The sequence below is a fragment of the Elephas maximus genome, chromosome 4, assembly GCF_024166365.1.
Source record: "Elephas maximus indicus isolate mEleMax1 chromosome 4, mEleMax1 primary haplotype, whole genome shotgun sequence".
NCBI classification, from domain to species: Eukaryota; Metazoa; Chordata; class Mammalia; order Proboscidea; family Elephantidae; genus Elephas; species Elephas maximus.
The window spans coordinates 19,116,455-19,144,385 of NC_064822.1; positions in this window are offsets into that span (position 1 = coordinate 19,116,455).

Consider the following 27,931-nt stretch of genomic DNA (forward strand, 5'->3'; position numbering starts at 1 on the left):
GTGATAGCCAGGCACCATCTAGTTCTTCCAGTCTCAGGCTGATAGATTCTCTGGTTTATGTGGCCCTTTCTTTCTCTTGGGCTCATATTTTCCTTGTGTCTTTGGTGTTTTTCATTCTCCTTTGCTCCAGGTGGGTTCAGACCAATTGATGCATCTCAGATGGCAGCTTGCTAGCTTTTAAGACCCCAGACATCACTCACCAAAGTGGGATGCAGAACTTTTTCTGAATAAACATTGTTATGCCAATTGAACTAGATGTCCCCTGAAACCATGGCCCCCAGACCCCCACCCTTGCTACTCTGTCCCCTAAGTGTTTGGTTGTATTCAGGAAACTTCTTAGCTTTTGAATTAGTCCAGCTGTGCCGACTTCCCTTGTATTGTGTGTTGTCCTTTTCGTCACCTAAAATAATTCTTGTCTACAATCTAACTAGTGAATACCCCTCTCCCTCCTTCCCCACCTCATAACCATCAAAGAATGTTTTCTTCTGAGTTTCATCCTTCTCTTGAGTTCTTATTATAATGGTCTCATACAATATTTGTCCTTTTGCAACTAATGTCACTCAGCATAATGCCTTCCGGATTCCACCATGCTATGAGATGTTTCACTGATTCATCATTATTCTTCACCATTGTATAGTATTCCATTGTGTGAATATACCATAATTTGTTTATCCATTCGTCCATTGACGGACACCTTGGTTGTTTTCATCTTTTTGCTATTCTAAACAGTGCTGCAATGGACATGGGTGTGCATATATCTATTCGTGTGAAGGCTCTTATTTCTCTAGGATATGTTCCAAGGAGTGGGATTGCTGGAACATATGATAGTTCTATTTCTAGCTTTTTAAGGGAGTGCCAAATCGACTTCCAAAGTGTTTGTACCATTTTACATTCCCACCAACAGTGTATGTGTTCCAGCCTCTGCACAACCTCTTCAACATTTATTATTTTGTGTTATTTTGGATTAATGCCAGCCTTGTTGGAGTAAGATGGTATATAATTGTAATTTTGATTTGCATTTCTCTAATGGCTAATGATCATGATCATTTCTTCATGTATCTGTTAGCTGCTTGAATGTCTTCTTTGGTGAAGTGCCTGTTCATATCCTTTGCTCATTTTTAAAATGGGGTTATTTGTCTTTTTGTTGTTGAGGTTTTGCAGTATCTTGTAGCCTTTAGAGACTAGATGCTAATCGGATTTGTCATACCCAAAATTTTTTTCCCAGATAGTAGGTCATCTTTTTTACTCTTTTGGTGGTCTCTGGATGAGCATAGGTGTTTGATTTTTAGGAGCTCCCAGTTATCTAGTTTCTCTTCTGTTGTTTGTGCATTTTTAGTAATCTTTTGTATACTGTTTATGCCGTGAATAAGGGCTCCTATCATTGTACCTATGTTTTCTTCCATGATCTTTATTGTATTAGATTTAGGTCTTTGATCCATTTTGACTTAGTTTTTGCATGGTGTGAGGTATGAGTCTTGTTTCATATTTTTGCAGATGGATATCCAGTTATGCCAGCACCGTTTGTTAAAGAGACTTCCTTTTTCCCATTTAACAGAACTTGGGCTTTTGTTAAACATCAGGTGCCCATAGGTGGATGAATTTGTGTCTGGATTCTCAATTCTGTTCCATTGGTCTGTGTATCTGTTGTTGTACCAGTACCAGGCTGTTTTGACTACAGTGGTGGTATAATATGCTCTAAAATCAGGTACTGTGAGGCTTGCCACTTTGTACTGCTTTAATTATCTGGGATCTCTTCCCTTTCCATATGAAGTTGGTGATTTTTTTCTCCATCGCATTAAAAAATGTCATTGGAGTTTGAATCCGTATTGTATTGTATATGCAGATCGCCTTGGGAAGAATAGACATTTTCACAATGTTGAGTCTTCCTGTCCATGAGCAGGGTATGTATTTCCACTTATGTAGTCTCTTGGTTTCTTGCAGTAGTGTCCTGTAGTTTTCTTTGTATAGGTCTTTTATGTCTCTGGTTAGATTTATTCCTGTGTATTTTATTTTCTTGGGGGCTGTTGTAAATGGTATTGATTTAGTGATTTCCTCTTAGAAGTTCTCTTTGTTAGCGTAGAGGAATCCAGCTGATTTTTGTATGTTTATCTTGTATCCTGATACACTGCTGAACTATTAGCTTCAGTAGTTTTCTTCTGGATTCTTTAGGGTTTTCTGTGTATAAGACCATATTATCTGAAAAATGGAGATACTTTTACTTCTTCCTTACCTATTTAGATGCGGTTTATTTCTTTTTCTAGCCTAATTGCTCTGGCTAGGACCTCCAGAATAATGTTGAATAAGAGTGGTGATAAAGGGCACCCTTGTCTGCTTCCCGTTCTCAAGGGGAATGCTTTCAGACTCTTTCCATTTAGAATGACCTTGGCTGTTGGTTTTGTATAAATGCCCTTTATTATGTTGAGGAATTTTTCTTCTATTCCTATTTTGCTGAGAGTTTTTATCATGAATGTGTGTTGGACTTTGTCAAATGCCTTTTCTGCATCAATTGATAAGATCATGTGGTTCTTGTCTTTTGTTTTATTTATATGATGGATTACATTGTGTGCTTTTCTAATGTTGAACCATCCCTGCATACCTGATACGAATCCCACTTGGTCATGGTGAATTATTTTTTTAATATGTTGTTGAATTCTCTTGGCTAGAATTCTGTTGAGGATTTTGCATCTAAGTTCATGAGGGATATTGGTCTGTAATTTTCTTTTTTTGTGGTGTCTTTTTTTTTTTTTTAACCTGGTTTTGGTATCAGCGATGTGCTGGCTTCATATGCTCCGAAATACTTTTAGTAGTAGTGGTCTTAAGTCTTCTCCAAAAGTGTGGTAGAATTCTGCAGTGTTGCCGTCAGGGCCAGGGCTTTTTTGGCAGGGGAGTATTTTAGTTACCTTTTCAATCTCTTTTTTTTTGTTATAGGTTTATTTAGTTATTCTACCTCTGTTTGTGTTAATTTAGGCAGGCAGTATATTTCTAGAAATTTGCCCATTTCTTCTAGGTTTTCAAATTTGCTATAGTACAGTTTTTTTATAGTATTCTGTTATGATTCTTTTCTTTTCAGTTGGGTCTGCTGAGATATTGCACACCTCATTTCTTTCTCAGGTTATTTGCTTCCTCTCATGTTTTTCTTTTGTCAGTTTGGCCAATGGTTTATCGATTTTATTGATAAAGAGCAAGATTTTGGTCTTTTAACTCTTCAGATTGTTTTTCTATTCTTTAGTTCATTTAATTTTGCTCTAATTTTTATTATTTGCTTTCTTCTGGTGCCCTAGAAGTCTTTTGCTGTTCAAGTTATAAGGTTAATTCTTTGATTTTGGCCCTTTCTTCTTTTTGGATGTGTGTGTTTTTTACCATAAATTGACCTCTCAGCACTGCTTTTGCTGTGTCCCAAAAGTTCTGGTAGGATGTGTATCCATTCTCATTTGATTCTAAGATTTTCTTTATTCCATCCTTAATTTCTTCTGTAACTCAACAGTTTTTTTAGCAAGGTGTTGTTCAGTTTCCATGTGTTTGATTTTTTTTTCCCCCTTGCTTTTTCTGTTATTGATTTCTACTTTTATGGCTTTATGGTCAGAAAAGACGCTTTGTAATATTTCGATGTTTTGGATTCTGTTAAGGCTTGTTTTATGGCTTAATATGTGGTCTCTTCTATTCCATGTGAGTTGGAAAAGAAACTATACTTGGTTGCTGTTGGGTGGAGTGTTCGTCATATGTCTATGAAATCAAGTTGCTTGATTGTGGCATTTAGATTCTCTGTGTCTTTATTGAGCTTCTTTCTGGATGTTCTGTCCTTCACCAAAAGTGGTGTGTTGAAGTCTCCTATTATTATTGTGGAGCTGTCTATCTCACTTTTCAATGCTTCAGTGTTAGAGTTTGTTTTATGTATTTTGGAGCCCTGTCATTGGGTGCATAAATATTTAGTATGGTTATGTCCTCCCAGTATATTTACCCTTTATAATCATTATATAGTGTCCTTCCTTATCCTTCGTGGTAGATTTTACTTTAAAGTCTGTTTTGTCAGAAATTAATATTGCCACTGCTGCTCTTTTTTGATTGTTGTTTGCTCGATATATTTTTTTCTACCTTTGAGTTTTATTTTGTTTCTGTCTTTAAGTCTAAGGTGTGTCTCTTGTAGGCAGCGCATAGACAGAAAGTTTTTTTTAATCCATTCTACCACTCTCTTATTGGTGTATTTAGTCAATTTACATTCAGCTTAATTATTGATAGGTATGAGTTTAGTGCAGTCATTTTGCTGTCTTTTTTTGTGTGTTGTTGACAGTTTCTTTATTCCACTTAATTTTCTGCGCTGAGTCATTTTTCTTTATATATTTTCTTTTCCCGTTTTTCATTATTGTTGTTTTTGTAGTTGCAGAGTCTTTATTTATTTATTTAATCATAGGATGTTAGTTTCCTTTGTGGCTACCTCAATATTTACCCCTATTTTTCTAAGTTTAAACAAATATTTTATTTCTTTATTTCGCCTTGACTTCTTCTCCGTATGAAATCGATGACTACATTTTAGTCCCTTTTTTTGTTTTATGTTGTCATCGTTTACATAATGATGTCTCTTTTTTCCTGTTTTGAGTGTTTTAGCTTTGATTTGTCTTTGTGATTTCCCTATCTGAGTTGATATCTGATTGCTCTGTCCTGTGTTCAAGTTTTGGGTTGTTATCTGATGTTATTGCCTTTGCAACTGGAGGACTCCCTTTAATATTTCTTGTAATTTTGGTTTGGTTTTTGCAAATCCTTAAGCTTCTGTTTGTCTGGAAATGTCCTAATTTCACCATCATATCTGAGAGACAGTTTTGCTGGATTTATAATTCTTAGCTGGCAATTTCTTTTCCTTCAAGTCTTTACATATGTCATCCAATTGCCTTCTTGCCTGCATGGTTTCTGCTAAGTAGTCCGAGCTTAGTCTTATTGACTCTTTTTGTGGGTGACTTTTCGTTTATACCTAGCTGCTCTGAAAATTCTCTATCTTTACTTTTGGCAAGTTTGATTAGAATATGTCTTGGTGACTTTCTTTTAGTATCTACCTTGTGTGGGGTTCAATGAGCACCTTGGATAGGTATCTTCCCATCTTTCACAATATCAGGGAAGTTTTCTGACAACAGATCTTCAACAATTCCCTGTATTTTCTGTTATCTCCCCCTGTTCTGGTACTGCAGTCACTCATAGGTTATTCTTCTTGCTACAGTCCCACGTAATTCTTAGGGTTTCTTCATTTTTTTTTAATTCTTTTATCTGATTTTTTTCTCAAATATGTTGGTGCCAAGTGCTTTATCTTCACTAGTTCTGACTTCCATTGCCTCAATTCTGCTCTTACGACTTTCTTTTGAATTGTCTAATTCTGAAACGTTATTGTTAATCTTCTGCATTTTCTGTTTGCTGTCTCTCTATGCATTCTTGCCACCTATTAAATTTATCATTATGCTCTTGTCTAATCTGCTTAAGTTCCACTAATGCTTTGTCTCTGTGTTGCTTGGCTTGTTCTTCATTTTACCTGATCTACTTCCTTATTTCTTGAATAGTTCTGTGTATTAATTTTTTGTATTCTACCTCTGATAATTCCAGAAAATTCTCTTCATCCAAAAGATTTCTTGATTCTCTGTTTTGGGAGCCAGCTGAAGCCATTGTGATGTGCTTCTTTATGTGATTTGATATTGACTGTTGTCTCCAAGCCATCAATGTTATTGTATTTATTTATTTTATGTTTGCTTACTGTGTCCTAGCTTCTTGTTTTGTTTTGTTTTGACATGCCCAAATAGGTGAGCTAGTTTGATGATAGGTGCCTTTGAAGTTCTAACATCCTGTTCACCAGGTTGTTGGAGCTGTTATTAGGTATGTGAGCCTGGGAGCCCATTTACTTTTCTTGTAAGGATTCAGCTTAGGTGTCCAGGTAGTCAGTCACCAATTGTGTGGTTCAGGCTCTCACCTACAGTCCTAGATGAGCACGGGTGATTGGTGTAGGCACAGGTATGTGTCTGTAGTAGGGGATCATGTGTTTAGTAAGGTTGGGGGGCAACAACTGCCCGAGTATCTGTGAGGAAAGCGTGTCCCTTTTCCCTAGAGCACGTAAGAGAGTGGGTTTTGCAGCTGGACTATGGGCACCCAATGTTGTTGGCTATAAGAACTGGGAGGCACCATTTATTCTTGGACCACTGTCATGGGTGGTGAGGTACCATAGGTGGAGCCACCAGTCCTCAGAGCCCTGATGTGGGTGGGTGAGGACCCTGCTTTATATGCAGAGCAGTGTCAAATGTCACGAACCTACCTCTCCAGCATGTAGCTGAAACAGTTGAAGTCAGACTTCAGGTATATACCCTGTTGTACTGTGATAATAAGGGCCTACGCTGTTGAAATGGGCCCATGTAGGTCTCTGTGGGGGTGAGAGGCATTCAAAGCCTGTGAACTCCTTATGTCTGTGCCTAGGCAGAGGAGCTGTTTCTGCCTTGAGTTCCTGGCTTAGGGACGCCAGCAGATTATTTTTTCCCTGTTTAATTTGTTCCCTCTCCAAGGATGGGAGAATGGCTCAGGGTGTGTGCAGGGTCTTTTCTCCAGCCCAGGAGTTGCAGCCAGCTGGAACCCCATGTAGAGCCAGAGGGATCAGGTAAGTAGGAGAGAGGTTTTTCCCAGAAAGGTGTTTTTGGATCCAGATGTAAGTTAAATGCAGGTACTTATCTTTTGCCGATTAGGGCTGCTTCTCACTTGTTCTGGAGGGTTGAGCAGAGTCTCAGCCACTTGTTCTCTCCTGATGTGGATAACGCGTCTGGAACACCACCACTTGCGTCTCCATGCTCGAGCTAGCAGAATCAGCCTGTGGGGTACCGGTTCCCGCTGGGTCAGATCTGGCAACTACTCGCAACTTCTGAACCATTTCTCCCTCCCACTGATGCTCAGTCCAATTCCTTAACTTTACCTTTGATATTCGGGGCTCCTAACTTGTCATATAATAGATTCACTTGTTTTTGGGGGGGGGGTCTTTGTTGTAGGAGGGACCACAGGAATCCTCTGACTACTCTGCCATCTTGGCCCTGCCTCCTCAGTGCTCAGCTCTTTCACTTTATGGGTCATCAAGCCTAGCTCCACTGATAAGTGCCCAGAGACACCCCACTCCACCAGGAAGCCTCCCGCTTGAAGGCACTAAGCTTTCTTGCTCCATGGGTTGACTCCTGCATTGTCTTGTGCTGGTCTACTGACTCTGCTGCTGCCATTTCTTGGCTGTCTCTGGCATGTCTGTACCATCTTTGTTGTTACAGCTCTCCTCACTTCCTTCTGAGCCTTCACCAGAATTGCCTTTGATGTCCATAATTCCACCAACAGTTTCTTCAAGGCGATCTAGTCTTTTAGTATTAGGCTCTTTAAGACTCTTCTATCCTCTACCTATTCATTTTCAAAACTGCTTCCCAATATTTAGTATCTGTTAGAGCAGCACCCCACTTCTGGTACCAAATTCTGTTTTAGTTATCTAGTGCTGCTATAACAGAAATACCACAAGCGGCTGGTTTTGGAAAACAGAAATTTATCCTCTCACAGTTTAAGAGGCTAGAAGTCTGAAAGCAGGGTCCTGGCTCCAGGTGAAGGCTTTCTCTCTGTCATCTTCAGGGAAAGGTCCTTGTCATCAGTCTTTCCTTGATCTAGGAGCTTCTCAGCACAAGAACCCTGGGTTCAAAGGATATGCTGTGCTCCTGGCTCTTCTTGCCTGGTGGTAATGAGGTCTCTCTCTATGCTCGCTTCTCTCTTTTATATCTCAAAAGACATTGACTCAAGATACAACCTAATCCTATAGATTGTATCCTGCCTTGTTAAAATAACTGTCTCTAATCCTGCCTCATAAACATCATACAGATTAGGGTTTACAACACATAGGAAAATCATGAAATGGAGGAGAACCACACAATACTAGGAATCATGACCTAGCCAAGTTGACACACAATTTTGGGGACACATTTCAATTCATAACAGCAAGTACTATGAAATCACTGATAATTTCAATTTTCTCCACTTATCGTGATGTGAGAATGTTTGCTTTCATTATGTTCAGGCATAATCCATACTGAAGGTGGTTGTGTTTGACCTTTATTAGTAAATGCTTCAAGTCGTCTTCATTTTCGACAAGCAAGGTTGTGTCATCTGCACATTGCAAGTTGTTAATTTGTCTTCCTCCAATTCTGATGCTACATTCTCCTTCATATAACCCAGCTTCTCAAATTACTTTTTTAGTATACAGATTGAATAATTCAGGTGAGAGGATAAACACCTTTTCCAATTTGGATCTGTGCAGTATCTTCTTGTTCTGTTCAAACTACCTCTTGATCCATATACAGATTACATATGAATGTGGTTAAGTGTTCTGCAATTCCTATTCTTTTTACACAAATATTAATTCTAGATATGTTAAAGATTAAAGACCTAAGCATGAAAGGTAAAGTTATAAAACTTTTAAGATACATATATTAGAATATTTTTATTGGGAAATGATTTTCCATGGGTCTTTCGCATTTCTGCACTTGTCAGCAGAGACATTGACAACTTTTGTTCCAGACTATTTTCTTCAAGGATGTTTTCATAGCAAACAGAATTAGAACATAGACATAGTGCCTCTCTATTGGGCAGAGGGTAGACTTAGTTACTACCTAGTATAATGAAGATCATGTCTTTCTCTGGGGCATAGGTCGAGCAAGTTCCCTTTCAAAGATTGGGGTTTCCTAAACTTGGAGTTTCCTGGCTGTATTAAAAATCCACTGCATGCAGAGCATCTACCTGTCCACATTGCCCATGGAACTTGGGGGCAAGGAGAACCAACATAGACACGAAGCTCATAATACCTGCTATGTCTGCATCACAGTCCTTTGTCTCTGACCCAGGAGTCTCATATCTTCTGTCGGTATTCATGAAATGGCAGGCTAACTTGTTAGCTTGTATATAAGGTAATAAACCCATTGCTGTGAAGTCAATTCTGACTCATAGTGACTTTATAGGACAAGGTAAAACTGCCCCATAGGGTTTCCAAGGATCAGCTGGTGAATTCAAACTGCCGACCTTTTGGTTAGCAGCCTGAGCTCTTAACCACTGCACCACCAGGGCTCCACATATAAGATAATAGCGGTACTGATAATGGTAATATTGATGGTACTATGGTTATTTTTATAAAGAATTCTTATTTTTTTAGAGAAATATACTGAAATATTTATAAAGAACATGGTTTCTGGTGGGATGGTGCTAAATTTCATTGGGAAACCACTTTTTGCATATTGGATGATATTAAACAATTGTTGATTTTATTTAGGTGTGATAATGGTATGGTAGTTATGGTTTTTAAAACCATAACTTTTAAAATGCACAGTTAAATGTTTACAGATACAAGGATATGATACTGGACTATATCTCAGAATAACCTAGGGAGTAGGAAATGTTTCAACAAGATTAACCATAAGTTGATAATTGTTAAAACTGGGTATTGTAAATACATAAAAAAAAAAAAATACATAGGGATCTATTATCCTATTTACTTTTATATGTTTGAAATTACCCTGATAAAATGTTTTTAAAAATTCAAAAATTACATCCTACACACTTTAGTTCTTGAAGGCTCTGGTCATAAAGTGAGTCAACCACTCAAACCCACAAGAGGAGGACAAGAAAATATACATAAGGAAATTTTTTAAATTTTAAGTAGCAGATCCTGTGTTTATCTTAGTAAATGAACTGAATAGAATGCATGGATCTAAACAGCAGCACCTAAATTAGTTCCTTAAAGTGTAACAACAAAAGCATTAGCTAGACGTATAAAGACAACATTAATTGTGGTGAGAATTCATCAGAGCAATTTCCCAGGAGCTAATATAGGATAGAATGAAATGCCACTAATCAATTTATATGCACTTAACGGCTATTATTATACATTAGTGTCATTTACACAGTATAAATGACACCTTACCTGTGCCCAAGAAATGTTCATTTTGACTAAAAAAACATTTTAACTAGGGAGACAAAAATTGAATGCAAGGGCAAGGCCAAGATGGTGGAGTAATCAGACATTTCTGGTGATCCCTCTTACAATAAAGACCTGGAAAAAAAAAGCGAAGCAATTATATATATATACAAGTCAAGAGACCTGAACATCAAAGGCAAAGTTAGGAAATCAGACTGAGTAGCAGGGGGAGGGAGAGACGGTTCAAAAGCGGTGAGGAGTTTCCAGACATGACTCAGTGGGAACTGGAGCCCCTCAGGCATGATCCTCTGGTGCAACCACAGCAGGGCTGACAGCATTCAGGACGCAGTTTCCACAGGCAGAGACAGTGAGCTGCACAGTCTACTCACACAACTAGAATCAGAGAAGAGCAGCGCTTTGGGCAAAAGCTCAGTACTTGCATCTAACTTACTACACCCCCAGCCCCCAAGCCGGCTTCAGTGGCTATTTATTTCCCTGGGCCTGAGATAGGTTCTGCTGTGCACTCTGAGCCATTCCCCCAGCCTTGGAGATGGAATAAATTATCAATTGGGAGGAAAGATAATCTGCCAGCTCCCCTAAGCTAGAAACTCAGGGCAAAAGTGGCTCCTGTCCAGGCACAAATGGTCCACGGACTCTGAATGCCTTTCACCCCTGCATAGACATCTGTCTGTCCATTTCAAAGCTTAGGCCCTTGATGGAAGACTGCAACGGTCTATGTGCCTGAGATCGAACTTCAACTGTTTCACCTGTGTGCTAAAGAGGTGGGTTTTTGATGTCTGATACCACTTTGCCTATTAAATGTGGTCCTCAGCTACACATATCAGGGGCCTGAGGGCTGGTGGCTCCACCCATGCCACCTAGCCACCCATGACAGGGACCCAAGGATAAGTGGTGCCTCCCAACCCTTACAACCAAGAGCATTGGGTGCCCATGGTCTGCTGCAGAACTCACCCACCTGTGTGATCTAGGCAACAGGGACATGCTTTCCTTACAGACACTCAGGGGACAGTTGTCAGCTCCCTGCCTTGCTCAGAGCATGACACCCTGCTACAACCAGATACCTGTGCCTACACAATCACCCCTACACCTCTAAGACTGTAGGACAGAGTCTGCACCACACACTTGGTGACTGACTACCAGGACTTCTGAGCTGAATCCATACAAAAAAAGTGAATGGATTCCTAGGCTCATATACTTGGTAACAGCTCTAGCCATCTGATGAGAGGACATTAGAGCTTCGAAGATGCAAATAATCAAACTAGCTCTCTCAAGCAGCCTATTTAGGCATAACAAAACAAAAAAAAGCAATAAGCTATGACACAGTAAGAAAATATAAGTTAATACACTAACTTATAGATGGCTCGGAGACAACAGTCAATATCAAATCACATAAAGAAGCAGACCGTGATCTCTTCAACAAGCTCTCAAAACAAAATATCAAGGAATCTTCCAGACAAAGAGGTCTTCCTAGAATTACAAGAGAAAGACTACAAAAGGTTAATTTATAGAACTTTTTAAGAGATCAGAAGGAGAGCAGGCAAGACACAGAACAAGCCAAGGAACACACAGACAAAGCAGTGGAGGAAATTAAGGTTATTCAAGAGCATAATGAAAAATCTAATAGTCTGCAAGAATCCATAGAGAGATCGCAATAGAATTTCAGATTAACAATAAAATTTCAGAATTAGACAACTCAGTAGAAAGTCAGAGGAGCAGAATTGAGGAAATGGAAGCCAGAATTAGTGAGACTGCAGACAAAACACTTGGCACCAATATATTTGAAGAAAAATCAGATAAAAGAATTTAAAAAAATGAAGAAGCCCTGAGAGTCATATGAGACTGTATCAAGAGAAATAACCTACGAGTCCTTGGAGTACCAGAACAGGAAGGGAGAATAGAAGATACAGAGATAGCGTGAAAGATGAGAAGATATCTATCCAAGATGCTCATCACACCTCACATAAGGTAGATCCCAAAAGAAAGTCACCAAGACATATTATAATCAAACTTACCAAAATGAAAGACAATTTTAAGAGTGGCTCTGGATAAATGAACAGTCATCTACAAAGGAGAGTCAATAATAATAAGCTCGGACGACTCAACACAAACCATGCAGGCAAGAAGGCAATGGGATGACGTATATAAAGCATTGAAGGAAAAAAATTGCCAACCCAGAATCATAAATCCAGCAAAACTGTCTCTCAAATATGAAGGCAAAATTAGGACATTTCCAGATAAATAGAAGTTTAGGGAATTTGTAAAAACCAAACCACACTACAAAAAAACACTAAAGGGAGTTCTCAAGTTAGAAAATCAATAACATCAGATATCAACCCAAGACTAGAACACAAGACAGAGCAATCAGATATCAACCCAGATAGGAAATCACAAAAATCAATCAAGGAAAAAAAAAAACTTAAAACAGGGAAACAGCAATGTCATAATGTAAGACATGACAACATTAAATCAATAAAGAGGGACTAAAAAATGTAGTCATAGATCTTTCATATGGAGAGAAAGTCGAGGCAACATAAAGAAATAAAAGATTGATTTAAACTTAGGAAAATAGGGGTAAATATTAAGGTAACTACGAAGGAGACTAACAGTCCTACACATCAAAATAAAATACAAGAAAAACAAAGACCCAACAAAAACAAAATCAACAACAATGAAAAACAGGAAAAGACAATATATAAATATATCAAGGAAAACCACTCAGCACAAAAAATTACATGGAAAAGGAAACTGTCATCAATACACAAAAAAGGACATCAAAATGACAGCACTAAACTCATACCTATCCATAATTATACTGAATATAAATGGACTAAATGCACCAATAAAGAGACACAGAGTGGCAGAATGGACAAAAAATACGATCCATCTATATGTCACCTACAAGAGACACACCTTAAACTTAAAGACACAAACAAGCTAAAACTCAAAGATGGAGAAAAATGTATGAACCAAACAACAATCAAAAAACAGCAGGAGTGGCACTATTAATTTCTGACAAAATAGACTTCAAAGTAAATTCCACCACAAAGGATAAGGGATGACACTATACAATGATTAAAGGAACAGCATAACAGGAGAATAGTACCATATTAAATATTTACACATGCAAAGACAGAGCTTTGAGATACATAAAACAAACTCCATCAGCATTGAAAAGTGAAATAGAGAGCTCCACAACAATAGTAGGAGACTTCAGTGCACTTCAACACATCATATTCAGTGAAGGACAGAACATCCCAAAGGAAGCTCAGTAAAGACACAGAAGATCTAAATGCCACAGTCAACCACAATCAATTTGACCTCAGACATACAGAGAACAGCTCAGCCAAGTATACTTTCTTTTCCAGTACAAAAGGAACATTCTCTAGAACAGACCACATATGAGGTCCTAAAGCAAGCCTTAAAGGAATCCAAAACATCGAAATGTTACAAAGCATCTTCTCTGACCATAAAGCCATAAAAGTAGAAATCAATAACATAAAAAGCAGGGAAAAGAAATCAAACACTTGGAAACTGAACAACACCTTGCTTAAAAATAACTGGGTTGGGGTGGAGCCAAGATGGCGGACTAGGCAGACGGTACCTCGGATCCCTCTTACAACAAAGACACGGAAAAACAAGTGAATCGATCACATACATAACAATCTACGAACCCTGAACAACAAACACAGATTTAGAGACGGACAACAAACTAATACGGGGAAGCAGCAATTGTTTCCAGAGCCTGGAGCCAGCGTACCAGTCAGGTACGGCACAAGCACAGAGAGCTGCTCCACCCCCCTGAACTAACCCCCGGAGGGAGACCAGTCGGTTCCGCGGGCGGCGTGGGACGCAGCCGGTAGGAGAAGTCCCCGGGAGGCAGTGACTGGTCTTGGAGCAGGAAGAGCAGAGTCCCAGCCGGGGAACAGTCTCGCCGGGATTTGGACTGGACGCAGGTACAGCATAAACACGGAGAGCTGCTCCACCCCCCTGAACTAACCCCGGGAGGGGGCCCAGCCGGTTCGCGAGGGCGGCGTGGGACGCAGCCGATAGGAGAAGTCCCCGGGAGGCAGCGACTGGTATTGGAGCGGGGAGAACAGCATCCCAGCCGGGACACTCGGTCACGGCACAAGCACGGGGAGCTGCTCCACCCATCTGAACTAAACCCGGGAGGGGGCCCACCTGGCTGTGTGGAGATTGCCCAGGGGGGTGGCCGTGCCGCCCCCGCGGCTGGCGGGACGAGAAGTCCCCGGGAGGCAGCGACTGATTTTGGAGTCGAGAGTGCACCGTCCCAGTAGGGGAGCCTTGACGCTGGGCGTGGGGCTGGAAGCGGAGGATCTGACCATGACTCCAGCGGGCCAGACCCCCCGGGCAATCTCCACACAGCCAGCACACATAGGCGACGTGCCCGCGGGAATCTCAGATATAATAGTCATTCCAAGCAAGACAAGCAACTCTGGCTATATGCTGAGGTGCTACTCTCCTATCTCTCTGTTTCCTCCCCCATCCTCCCCAGGCGGCTTCATTAACATCCGAATAGCCTGAGCCAAAGGGAGAACTCTGATAGGGGTCTGACTGCATTTTTTTTTTAGCGGATTTTCTGGAAAAACTAGTTTCCCAGTGATGGCTCGGAGACAACAATCCATATCAAACCACTTAAAGAAGCAGACCATGACAGCTTCTCCAACCCCCCAAACAAAAGAATCAAAATCTTTCCCAAATGAAGATACAATCCTGGAATTATCAGATACAGAATATAAAAAACTAATTTACAGAATGCTTAAAGATATCACAAATGAAATTAGGATAACTGCAGAAAAAGCCAAGGAACACACCAATAAAACTGTTGAAGAACTCAAAAAGATTATTCAAGAACATAGTGGAAAAATTAATAAGTTGCAAGAATCCATAGAGAGACAACATGTAGAAATCCAAAAGATTAACAATAAAATTACAGAATTAGGCAACGCAATAGGAAGTCAGAGGAGCAGACTCGAGCAATTAGAATGCAAACTGGGACATCTGGAGGACCAGGGAATCAACACCAACATAGCTGAAAAAAAATCAGATAAAAGAATTAAAAAAAATGAAGAAACCCTAAGAGTTATGTGGGACTCTATCAAGAAGGATAACTTGCGGGTGATTGGAGTCCCAGAACAGGGAGGGGGGACAGAAAACACAGAGAAAATAGTTGAAGAACTCCTGACACAAAACTTCCCTGACATCATGAATGACGAAAGGATATCTATCCAAGATGCTCATCGAACCCCATTTAAGATTGATCCAAAAAGAAAAACACCAAGACATATTATCATCAAACTCACCAAAACCAAAGATAAACAGAAAATTTTAAAAGCAGCCAGGGAGAAAAGAAAGGTTTCCTTCAAGGGAGAATCAATAAGTTCAGACTACTCAGCAGAAACCATGCAGGCAAGAAGGGAATGGGACGACATATACAGAACACTGAAGGAGAAAAACTGCCAGCCAAGGATCATATATCCAGCAAAACTCTCTCTGAAATATGAAGGCGAAATTAAGATATTTACAGACAAATACAAGTTTAGAGAACTTGCAAAAACCAAACCAAAGCTACAAGAAATACTACAGGAAATTGTTTGGTCAGAGAACCAGTAATATCAGATACCAGCACAACACAAGGTCACAAAACAGAACATCCTGATATCAACTCAAATAGGGAAATCACAAAAACAAACAAATTAAGATTAAATTTAAAAATAAATAAAATAATACACATAACAGGGAATCATGGAAGTCAATAGGTAAAAGATCACAATAATCAAAAAGAGGGACTAAATACAGGAGGCATTGAACTGCCATATGGAGAGTGATACAAGGCGATATAGAACAATACAAGTTAGGTTTTTACTTAGAAAAATTGGGGTAAATAATAAGGTAACCACAAAAAGGTATAACAACTCTATAACTCAAGATAAAAGCCAAGAAAAACATAACGACTCAACTAACATAAAGTCAAACACTGTGAAAATGAGGATCTCACAATTTACTAAGAAAAACGCCTCAGCGCAAAAAAGTATGCGGAAAAATGAAATTGTCAACAACACACATAAAAAGGCATCAAAATGACAGCACTAAAAACTTATTTATCTATAATTACCCTGAATGTAAATGGACTAAATGCACCAATAAAGAGACAGAGAGTCACGGACTGGAGAAAGAAACATGATCCATCTATATGCTGCCTACAAGAGACACACCTTAGACTTAGAGACACACACAAACTAAAACTCAAAGGATGGAAAAAAATATATCAAGCAAACAATAAGCAAAAAAGAAGAGGAGTAGCAATATTAACTTCTGACAAAATAGACTTTAGACTTAAATCCACCACAAAGGATAAAGAAGGACACTATATAATGATAAAAGGGACAATTGATCAGGAAGACATAACCATATTAAATATTTATGCACCCAATGACAGGGCTGCAAGATACATAAATCAAATTTTAACAGAATTGAAAAGTGAGGTAGACACCTCCACAATTATAGTAGGAGACTTCAACACACCACTTTCGGAGAAGGACAGGACATCCAGTAAGAAGCTCAATAGAGACACGGAAGATCTAATTACAACAATCAACCAACTTGACCTCATTGACTTATACAGAACTCTCCACCCAACTGCTGCAAAATATACTTTTTTTTCTAGCGCACGTGGAACATTCTCTAGAATAGACCACATATTAGGTCATAAAACAAACCTTTGCAGAGTCCAAAACATCGAAATATTACAAAGCATCTTCTCAGACCACAAGGCAATAAAACTAGAGATCAATAACAGAAAAACTAGGGAAAAGAAATCAAATACTTGGAAAATGAACAATACCCTCCTGAAAAAAGACTGGGTTATAGAAGACATCAAGGAGGGAATAAGGAAATTCATAGAAAGCAAAGAGAATGAAAATACTTCCTATCAAAACCTCTGGGACACAGCAAAAGCAGTGCTCAGCTCAGAGGCCAATTTATATCGATAAATGCACACATACAAAAAGAAGAAAGAGCCAAAAGCAGAGAACTGTCCCTACAACTTGAACAAATAGAAAGTGAGCAACAAAAGAATCCATCAGGCACCAGAAGAAAACAAATAATAAAAATTAGAGCTGAACTAAATGAATTAGAGAACAGAAAAACAATTGAAAGAATTAACAAAGCCAAACGCTGGTTCTTTGAAAAAATTAACAAAATTGATAAACCATTGGCTAGACTGACTAAAGAAATACAGGAAAGGAAACAAATAACCCGAATAAGAAATGAGAAGGACCACATCACAACAGAACCAAATGAAATTAAAAGAATTATTTCAGATTACTACGAAAAATTGTACTCTAACAAATTTGAAAACCTAGAAGAAATGGATGAATTCTTGGAAAAACACTACCTACCTAAACTAACACATTCAGAAGTAGAACAACTAAATAGACCCATAACAAAAAAAGAGATTGAAACGGTAATCAAAAAACTCCCAACAAAAAAAAGCCCTGGCCCGGACGGCTTCACTGCAGAGTTCTACCAAACTTTCAGAGAAGAGTTAACACCACTACTTCTGAAGGTATTCCAAAGCATAGAAAATGATGGAATACTACCCATCTCATTCTATGAAGCCACCATCTCCCTGATACCAAAACCAGGTAAAGACATAACAAAAAAAGAAAATTATAGACCTATATCCCTCATGAACATAGATGCAAAAATCCTCAACAAAATTCTAGCCAACAGAATCCAACAACACATCAAAAAAATAATTCACCCTGATCAAGTGGGATTTATACCAGATATGCAAGGCTGGTTTAAATTCAGAAAAACCATTAATGTAATCCACCATATAAATAAAACAAAAGACAAAAACCACATGATCTTATCAATTGATGCAGAAAAGGCATTTGACAAAGTCCAACACCCATTTATGATAAAAACTCTTACCAAAATAGGAATTGAAGGAAAATTCCTCAACATAATAAAGGGCATCTATGCAAAGCCAACAGCCAATATCACTCTAAATGGAGAGAACCTGAAAGCATTTCCCTTGAGAACGGGAACCAGACAAGAATGCCCTTTATCACCGCTCTTATTCAACATTGTGTTGGAAGTCTTAGCCAGGGCAATTAGGCTAGACAAAGAAATAAAAAGTATCTGGATCGGCAAGGAAGAAGTAAAGTTATTACTATGTGCAGATGACATGATTATATACACAGAAAACCCTAAGGAATCCTCCAGAAAACTACTGAAACTAATAGAAGAGTTTGGCAGAGTCTCAGGTTATAAAATAAACATACAAAAATCACTTGGATTCCTCTACATCAACAAAAAGAACACCGAAGAGGAAATAACCAAATCAATACCATTCACAGTAGCCCCCAAGAAGATAAGATACTTAGGAATAAATCTTACCAAGGATGTAAAAGACCTATACAAAGAAAACTACAAAGCTCTACTACAAGAAATTCAAAACGACATACTTAAGTGGAAAAACATACCCTGCTCATGGATAGGAAGACTTCACATAGTAAAAATGTCTATTCTACCAAAAGCCATCTATACATTTAACGCACTTCCGATCCAAATTCCAATGTCATATTTTAAGGGGATAGAGAAACAAATCACCAATTTCATATGGAAGGGAAAGAAGCCCCGGATAAGCAAAGCACTACTGAAAAAGAAGAAGAAAGTGGGAGGCCTCACTCTACCTGACTTCAGAACCTATTACACAGCCACAGTAGTCAAAACAGCCTGGTACTGGTACAACAACAGGCACATAGACCAATGGAACAGAATTGAGAACCCAGACATAGATCCATCCACGTATGAGCAGCTGATATTTGACAAAGGACCAGTGTCAATTAATTGGGGAAAAGATAGCCTTTTTAACAAATGGTGCTGGCATAACTGGATATCCATTTGCAAACAAATGAAACAGGACCCATACCTCACACCATGCACAAAAACTAACTCCAAGTGGATCAAAGACCTAAAGACTAAAACGATAAAGATCATGGAAGAAAAAATTGGGACAACCCTAGGAGCCCTAATACAAGGTATAAACAGAATACAAAATATTACCAAAAATGATGAAGAGAAACCCGATAACTGGGAGCTCCTAAAAATCAAACACCTATGCTCATCTAAAGACTTCTCCAAAAGAGTAAAAAGACCACCTACAGACTGGGAAAGAATTTTCAGCTATGACATCTCCGACCAGCGCCTGATCTCTAAAATCTACATGATTCTGTCAAAACTCAACCACAAAAAGACAAACAACCCAATCAAGAAGTGGGAAAAGGATATGAACACACATTTCACTAAAGAAGATATTCAGGCAGCCAACAGATACATGAGAAAATGCTCTCGATCATTAGCCATTAGAGAAATGCAAATTAAAACTACGATGAGATTCCATCTCAACCCAGCAAGGCTGGCATTAATCCAAAAAACACAAAATAATAAATGTTGGAGAGGCTGCGGAGAGATTGGAACTCTCATACACTGCTGGTGGGAATGTCAAATGGTACAACCACTTTGGAAATCTATCTGGCGTTATCTTAAACAGTTAGAAATAGAACTACCATACAACCCAGAAATCCCACTGCTGGGAATATACCCTAGAGATACAAGAGCCTTCATACAAACAGATATATGCTATGCACACCCATGTTTATTGCAGCTCTGTTTACAATAGCAAAAAGTTGGAAGCAACCAAGGTGTCCATCAACGGATGAATGGATAAATAAATTGTGGTATATTCACACAATGGAATACTACGCATCGATAAAGAACAGTGACGAATCTCTGAAACATTTCATAACATGGAGGAACCTGGAAGGCATTATGCTGAGCGAAATTAGTCAGAGGCAAAAGGACAAATATTTTATAAGACCACTATTATAAGATCTTGAGAAATAGTAAACCTGAGAGGAACACATACTTTTGTGGTTACGAGGCGGGGAGGGAGGGAGGGAGGGAGAGGGTTTTTTATTGATTAATCAGTAGATAAGAACTGCTTTAGGTGAAGGGAAAGACAACACTCAATACATGGAAGGTCAGCTCAATTGGACTGGACCAAAAGCGAAGAAGTTTCCGGGATAAAATGAATGCTTCAAAGGTCAGGGGAGCAAGGGCGGGGGTCTGGGGAACATGGTTTGCGGGGACTTCTAAGTCAATTGGCAAAATAATTCTATTATGAGATCATTCTGCATCCCACTTTGAAATGTGGCGTCTGGGGTCTGAAATGCTAACAAGCGGCCATCTAAGATGCATCAATTGGTCTCAACCCACCTGGAGCAAAGGAAAATGAAGAACACCAAGGCCACACGACAACTAAGAGCCCAAGAGACAGAAAGGGCCACATAAACCAGAGACCTACATTATCCTGAGACCAGAAGAACTAGTTGGTGCCCGGCCACAATCGATGACTGCCCTGACAGGGAGCACAGGAGAGGACCCCTGAGGGAGCACGAGATCAGTGGGATACAGACCCCAAATTCTCATAAAAAGACCAAACTTAATGGTCTGACTGAGACTAGAGGAATCCCGGCGGCCATGCTCCCCAGACCTTCTGTTGGCACAGGACAGGAACCATCCCCGAAGACAACTCATCAGACATGAAAGGGACTGGTCAGTGGGTGGGAGAGAGACGCTGATAAAGAGTGAGCTAATTTTATCAGGTGGACACTTGAGATTGTGTTGGCAACTCTTGTCTGGAGCGGGGATGGGAGGATAGAGAGAGAGGGAAGCCGGCAAAATTGTCAAGAAAGGAGAGACTGAAAGGGCTGACTCAAGAAAGGGAGAGCAAGTGGGAGTAGGGAGTGAGATGTATATAAACTTATATGTGACAGACTGATTGGATTTGTAAACGTTCACTTGAAGCTTAATAAAAGTTATTTAAAAAAATGGGCAAAAAATATGAACAGATACTTCACTAAAGAAGACATTCATGTAGCTAACAGATACGTGAGGAGATGCTCAGGATCATTAGCCATTAAGAGAAATGCAAATCAAAACTGCAATGAGATTCCTTCTCACTCCAACAAGGCTGGCATTAATACAAAAAACACAAAATAATCAATGTGGGAGAGGGTGTCTAGAGACTGGAACACATCGACACTGCTGGTGGGAATGTAGAATGGTACAATCACTTTGGAAATCAATTTGGTGCTTCCTTAAAAAGCTAGAAATAGAACTACCATATGATCCAGCAATCCCACTCCTTGGAATATATCCTAAAGAAATAAGAGCCTTTACACGAACAGATATATTCACACCCATGTTCATTGCAGCACTGTTTCCAATAGCGAAAAATGGAAGCAACCAAGGTGCCCATCAATGAATGAATGGATAAATAAATTATGTTATAGTCACCAATGGAGGAATTTGGAAGGCATTATGCTGAGTGAAATTAGTCAGTTGCAGAAGGACAGATATTGTATAAGACAGCTATTATAAGAACTCGAGAAATAGTTTAAACAGAGAATCTTCTTTGATGGTTACGAGAGGGGGAAGGCGGGGTGGGAGAGGAGTATTCACCAGTTAGATAGTAGATAAGAACTAGGGTGAAGAGAAAGACAGCACATAATACAGGAGAGGTCATCACAACTGGACTAAACCAAAAGCAAAGAAGTTCCCTGAATAAACTGACTGCTTCGAAGGCCAATGTAACAGGGGCGGGGTTTGGAGACCATGGTTTCAGGGGTCATCTAAGTCAATTGGCATAATAAAATCTATTAAGAAAACATTCTGCATCACACTTTGGAGAGTGATGCCTGGGGTCTTAAACGCTAGCAAGTGGCCATCTAAGATGCATCAATTGGTCTCAACACACCTGGACCAAGGGAAAAGGAAGAACACCAAGGACAAAAGGTAATTACAAGCCCAACAGACAGAAAGGGCCATATAAACCAGAGACTGCATCAACCTGAGTCCAGAAGAATTAGATGGTGCCTGGCTACGACCAATGACTGCCCTGACAGGGAACACAACAAAAAACCCTGACCCCAAATTCTCTTAAAAAGACCAGACTTAATGGTCTGACTGAGACTAGAAGGACCCTGGTGGTCATGGTCCCCAGACCTTCTGTTGGCCCAGTACAGGAACCATTCCCAAAGCCAACTCTTCAGACAGGGGTTGGACTGGACCGTGGGATGGAGAGAGATGCTGGTGCGGAGTGAGCTTTTTGGATCGTGTGGACACTTGAGACTATGTTGGCATCTCCTGTCTGGAGGGGAGATGAGAGGATAGAGAGGGTTAGAAGCTGGTCGAATGGACACGAAAAGAGAGAGTGAAGAGAGGGAGTGGGCTGTCTCATTAGGGGGAGAGCAATGGGGAGCATGTAGCAAGGTGTATATAAGTTTTTGTGTGAGAGACTGACTTGATTTGCAAACTTTCACTTAAAGCACAATAAAAATAAAAAAGAAAGAGTGGCTTTTATGCCCTATGTATGTGACTGTCTCCCTAAAAGATTCTCTCTTTTTTTGTCCCCTCAGATTGTCTTATCTATTGTCTTTTTACTTAAGGGCCCAGTTGATGTGGCCTTGTGAGTCCAGCTGTAGCTGGTCACACTCTTTATGCTTTAGGACAGGGAATAATGGCTCCACTATTATCTCCTAAATCATTCTTTTCTTTTGATCAGAGATTGGAGATACTAATTCTTGGATTTAGTCAAGCCCTTAGATGGCAGCCATGGCAGGCTCTTTAAACTCACTGTGCTGGTTTTCAACAGGATACCATCTGGTTCTTCACCAGGATCTTAAGTAAGAATAACGTTCCCATCAATCGCATTGCCGAAGTGAGCAGACTCAATGCACATCAACATTTTAGCCTGAGGCTTTTTTTAAGTGTGTAAGACAATAGAAGATAAGTTGTATTATGCCTGATACTATCAGGATGCAGACTAAGAACATTACTATCTCTTGCAGTAGTGTTCTAGCCCCATGTACTTATTCCTAGTGGTAACGAACCAAATTAATCTGGTGTTTGTAAGAGTGTTACAGTGTGTAACCAAGTAGCTTGCCGTCTAATTCTATGTATATCCTGTTCTACTTCTTCTGCAGATTTATCCAAATGCAACAAGAGGTATTTGCTACAGCACAGACTACACTTTCTTGGGCTAATAAAAAAAAAAAATCTAAGGCTATTTTGTTATCTCATGTCACCATTTCTTTTTGACTCTTGTTTTATAATGCGTAACAATTTAACATTACCTTTTCAATATTTTTTTTCAATATTTACTGGCATCATTACTATGAATATCTAAAGGTAATCTTAAAATTCTTAAAGTGCATTGCCCTCACAGTCACCAGGAATCTAAGCAAGAGATTGCCCACGTAAACTCACTGTCAGTTGGAAAGGGTTAGAGGAAACAGAAGGTATAGAAAAATTCACATGTCACAACCAGATTTTCATCAGAGAGTACATGATTAACAAGATGATATAGAATGGACCTCTCCTATTGGAGGTCTTCAGTTAATCTGTTTAAAACATACTCAAGGGCAAGCTATTGGTTTATCTATTAAGAGTCATGGGTCACTTTCTCAGAAGCAGAAGTGTCACAAAACTTTTTATGAGAGAAACACTTCTAATTCAAGTGTTAAAATATCTAAACCCATTAGTTAAATAATTTAGGAGAAAGGAAATGGTTCCTTATATCCAAAAACCAAAAACTGAAAAATCAAACCCATTGCCATCGAGTCAATTCCGACTCATAGCAACCTTATAGGACAGGGTAGAACTGCCCCAAAGAGTTTCCAAGCAGCATCTGGTGGATTCAAACTGCCAACCTTTTGGTTGGCAGGCGTAGCTCTTAACCACTACGCCACCAGAGTTGCCACATCCAGAAAGGAGGACCTTAGAACATTACCAATGTTCCCATATAAAATCCAAAGTGTTCCTTTACTCTTTCTTATGTGGTTAATTTCTGTTCCACGTGAGTCTGAATCAGCTGCAGTCTATGAATCCATCAGCTTCTACATAAACATTTTGGAAATCTCAATTCAGTCTAGTCACAGTTCTTTTCATAAGTCTAATATAGTCCATCTTTTTGTTGAGATATTTTGGTCAAATGTTTTCAGCAAATTAGCAAAATAAAAACATACCTGCATATGACAAAACTTAATATGGCCAGGATTAATTTATAAAAATAATACTCTTATAGTGAAAGACCTGACAGAAATTAATTACAAGCATAACATAAAGGCCAAATAAAATCAGTTAAAAAAATTTAGATAAAAATATTTCTAAATATATCCATTAACCATATTTTTAAAGAGCTTCTATAGGGTCGCTATGAGTCGAAATCGACTCTACAGCATTGGGGTTGGTTGGGTTGGGTCAGATATAATACATAATAATCTTGAGGCATAATACCATATAGTCAGGATATACCAAGAATATGTGAAGATTATCAAGGCTCTAAATACCTGAATAGTAAAACAAACAAAAAACTTCATAGGTACATGCTGTGTATTCCCCAATCAAACCATTGGCTTTGATAAAGTTATGACCAAGTTAGTAACTAAGACATATAATAAATTTATGACATAATATTATGCATTTGCTGTCTATTAGGCAAAAACACAAGCGGAAATTCTAACATATAAATTTTAGCCAAAAAGAGTCAGGTGTTTCTCTTGATTTTGACAACCGTTCCATGTAATTTATTAAATAAAACTTTTTAGCACTTTTCTCTTATAAAAGTTTTTTTTGAGGCTTTCCATGAAGTTTCAGAGTTGTCAGGAGTTTATTATAGGGCACCGTGAAACAATACTTAAGTTTCTTATCCAAAGATCTTAAAGTAAAAACCTTAGCTTTTTTTCTTTGTTTTTCTAAAAACCACGTGCTTTGGTTTTCAACTTAGGAATCTTATTCTAATGAGAGGCCAAACCTTTGCCTTTGAGACAGATTACACAAACAATAAATTAACTCTTCAACTCAGAAATCAAAGGAAATTCTGTTATTTTAATAGCAAGAAACCCAATTCTTTGTTTTATATGCTATTTAACATGAACACTCTTAAATCTCATAAATTAAACCATTAAACTTTAGTCAGATTAAATTTTTGTCCATATCAAATAAAAAAAATTTAAACCTCTTAAACATTGCCTTTGTTGCATATCTCTTACAGTGTATCACTCATCAGCAGACTTAAATGTATATGTATTCTTCTTGCAGCATAAAAAGCCAAAGTATATGAACTTAAATTATGACGAATATCTATTAACTCAATTTAAATATCTATAAATTACCTAAAAGGTCTTAGAAATTATTTTAAGCCTGTGTACTCTAAAACATAACTGTAGTTGAAATAAAGTCTGTTTAAATATTCTAATTTTCATTTAAATTTTACTATTTCCCATATTTTCCCCATCTAATTTTAGCCCTTAAAGATTTTATCACCTGACTTTGAAATCACAAAGTATGCTCAACTGACTAATTCACTGATATGGTTATAACTTGAAGTCTCTGGCAAGGGTTGGAAACATTTTCCCAGGACATTTCAGGTATGTCTTATTGTGATTTCTATTTTATTATTTTTATTATTTGGCTTCTTAAAGTTTCCCTATAGTAGGGAGAGCTTGTTTACAGTTCTTTTATGATTGGGATCCACCCAATTTCTGATAACTAGTAAGCTTCCTGGACCTATATGAACTTGGAGATTGGAGATTGGGGACTGGGGAGACCTGATGATGCCTCACCCTCCCTATTTTTGGCTCATGGTAGAAGACAAGATTAGGCCATTCTGATTCATTTACGTATGTTTAAACTGATCTAGGCATTTTGAAAGGCTATCTGCAGTAAATACTGAAGCTTTTTAGCTATTTTATAAATGAATGCATCAGTTCTTGGCTAGGGAGACTGGGGGCTGGGGAGAGGTCTGATCTTGCCACACCCTCACTCCCTTGACTCATGGAAGACAAGATTGGGTCATCCCAACTCATTTACATATGTTTAAGTTGGCCTAGGTGTTTTGAAAGGGTGTCTACCCAGTAAATATCAAAGTTCTTTAGCAATGTTGTAAATGAATCCATCAGTTCTTGGCTAGCCTTTTTTTCCCCCCTAGGCTTGTCCTATGTCTCCTTTTACCCATTCTGGAACTGAAAGTTTTAAGACAAAATTATTCTTTTTCCTTAAATAAAACACAGATTGACTTCAACATAAAGTTTTCCAATGTAGCTACGAAAAATATAAATCATAAGACAGACACAAGACACAGTTTTTCTTGGATGAGGAAAGAACTGAGGTTCTAAGACACCCTTACAAAAAACAGCAATTCTCAGCCATAGCCTCCAACCTGATACAAGACAGAAACTTAGACACAACAAATGTTCTAGATCAGAAGAAAGCTCTCAGAACAAAACAAGAGAGAAAGACCACATGAACTCATCAACTATACCACACAAAACAAGGATATGGGGATTCTAGTTTCTTAAAATGTATGTAAATATGAACCCCAAACCAGTGTCTCAGTAAGCAGGGGGGAAATCCAGGCTCATTTATCAAAGATGTTAAGCTCTGAGGTTCAAGCTTTTGGTTTCTTTCTTTTTGGACTTAATTCATTCTGCTGGCTAGAGACCTAGCCTCTTTTTTTAGACCTTAAATATACTAGTTCTTCCAATTAGAAAGTACTTTAAAGTAGCTACTGATGGTTTTAATTTTAACATTGTGATTCTTTATTGAGAAACTGTATCATAAAACAGGTACAGAGCTACCACTTCTCCCTGTGAATTTTATAAAACAGGTCAGAAGCAGCCACCTCCCCCTGCAAATTTGACAAAAGAGAGCACTATTTTCCAGGTTTTCTCTGAGCCATAAAAAGATACCTAATGAGGAATGCCACGGGGTTTGGACAGTGTTTCTCTGAGACCAGTGTGTACCTTTGTTGCAGGAGAGTTTCCTTGCAGATGGCAGGCAGCGTAGTGCTCTAGCCTGTCTCTTGATCATCTTATCTTGTCACCAGTGTCAGGGACCACCCTAACGGCTTTTACTGGTTCACCCATGCCCAAATTTTTTTACGACTTAGAGTGGTTCAGAGCTCTTTAAAAATAGAATTACCTCCTCAATGTTTTAAATGCCTGAATCCAGACCTAAATTGCAGTTCACCAAGAGTTACTAGATATCACTCATACAGTCAAGGAAAAATCTAAGAAAGATTCTCCTTAATCAACCAGTTTTTAAACAAATACACTGAACAGAACTTAAGAAAACATGAGGAAAAGAATAAAAAGAATAAGCAAAGGCTCGTTTTCCAAAAGCACTCAACCCGTTGGTGTCTAAGGGATGTGGAGTGCAAATACTTAGATCCAAAAGATAGGACCTCTCTTTTTGCCAGCTTCTGCTCTACAGTCAAGGTCTCTTCAAGGTGTACTGGATTTGTGGGTTTAGAATTCCTGCAGCAACTACACCATTAACTCTTGCGGGGGTGGGGGGGAACACCACAAAATTTAGTAAAGCAAAAAGAGCTTTTATTTGGCATATATTTAAAGAGGCAAAAGTAGAAAAGGGAAAAGCGTGCTCCAAGAGCCACGTCTATCCGAGTGTCTGTTCCCAGTTCTTAAGGATGCATCTTAGCAGGCTGCATTCCAGGATCCCTTGAATGTTCCCCATTCTCTGGATAAACACACTTACACACTCACACAACCTAATCTGGTGCACCAACTTAACAGGTACCTGAGCCTTTTATGCCCTAAGCAGTCAATTCCTCCCACTTCTTGGGGCTCTTCTAAGGCCTTTCCTAGGAATTACCCTGTTACTTACCAAATAACCTCAGATTCCTAATGCCCTCAATGGTCAGTTTCTCCCACTTCTTGGGACTACTCTAAGGCCTTACCTAGGCACTTACCGAACAACCCGGGTGCTTTTTGTGTCTCTCATAGAGCCATTATTTGGGTCCCAGGGGAAATCAACTTTCAGAGGTGCTCCAAGATCTCCAGCAGGAATCTCCTGTTA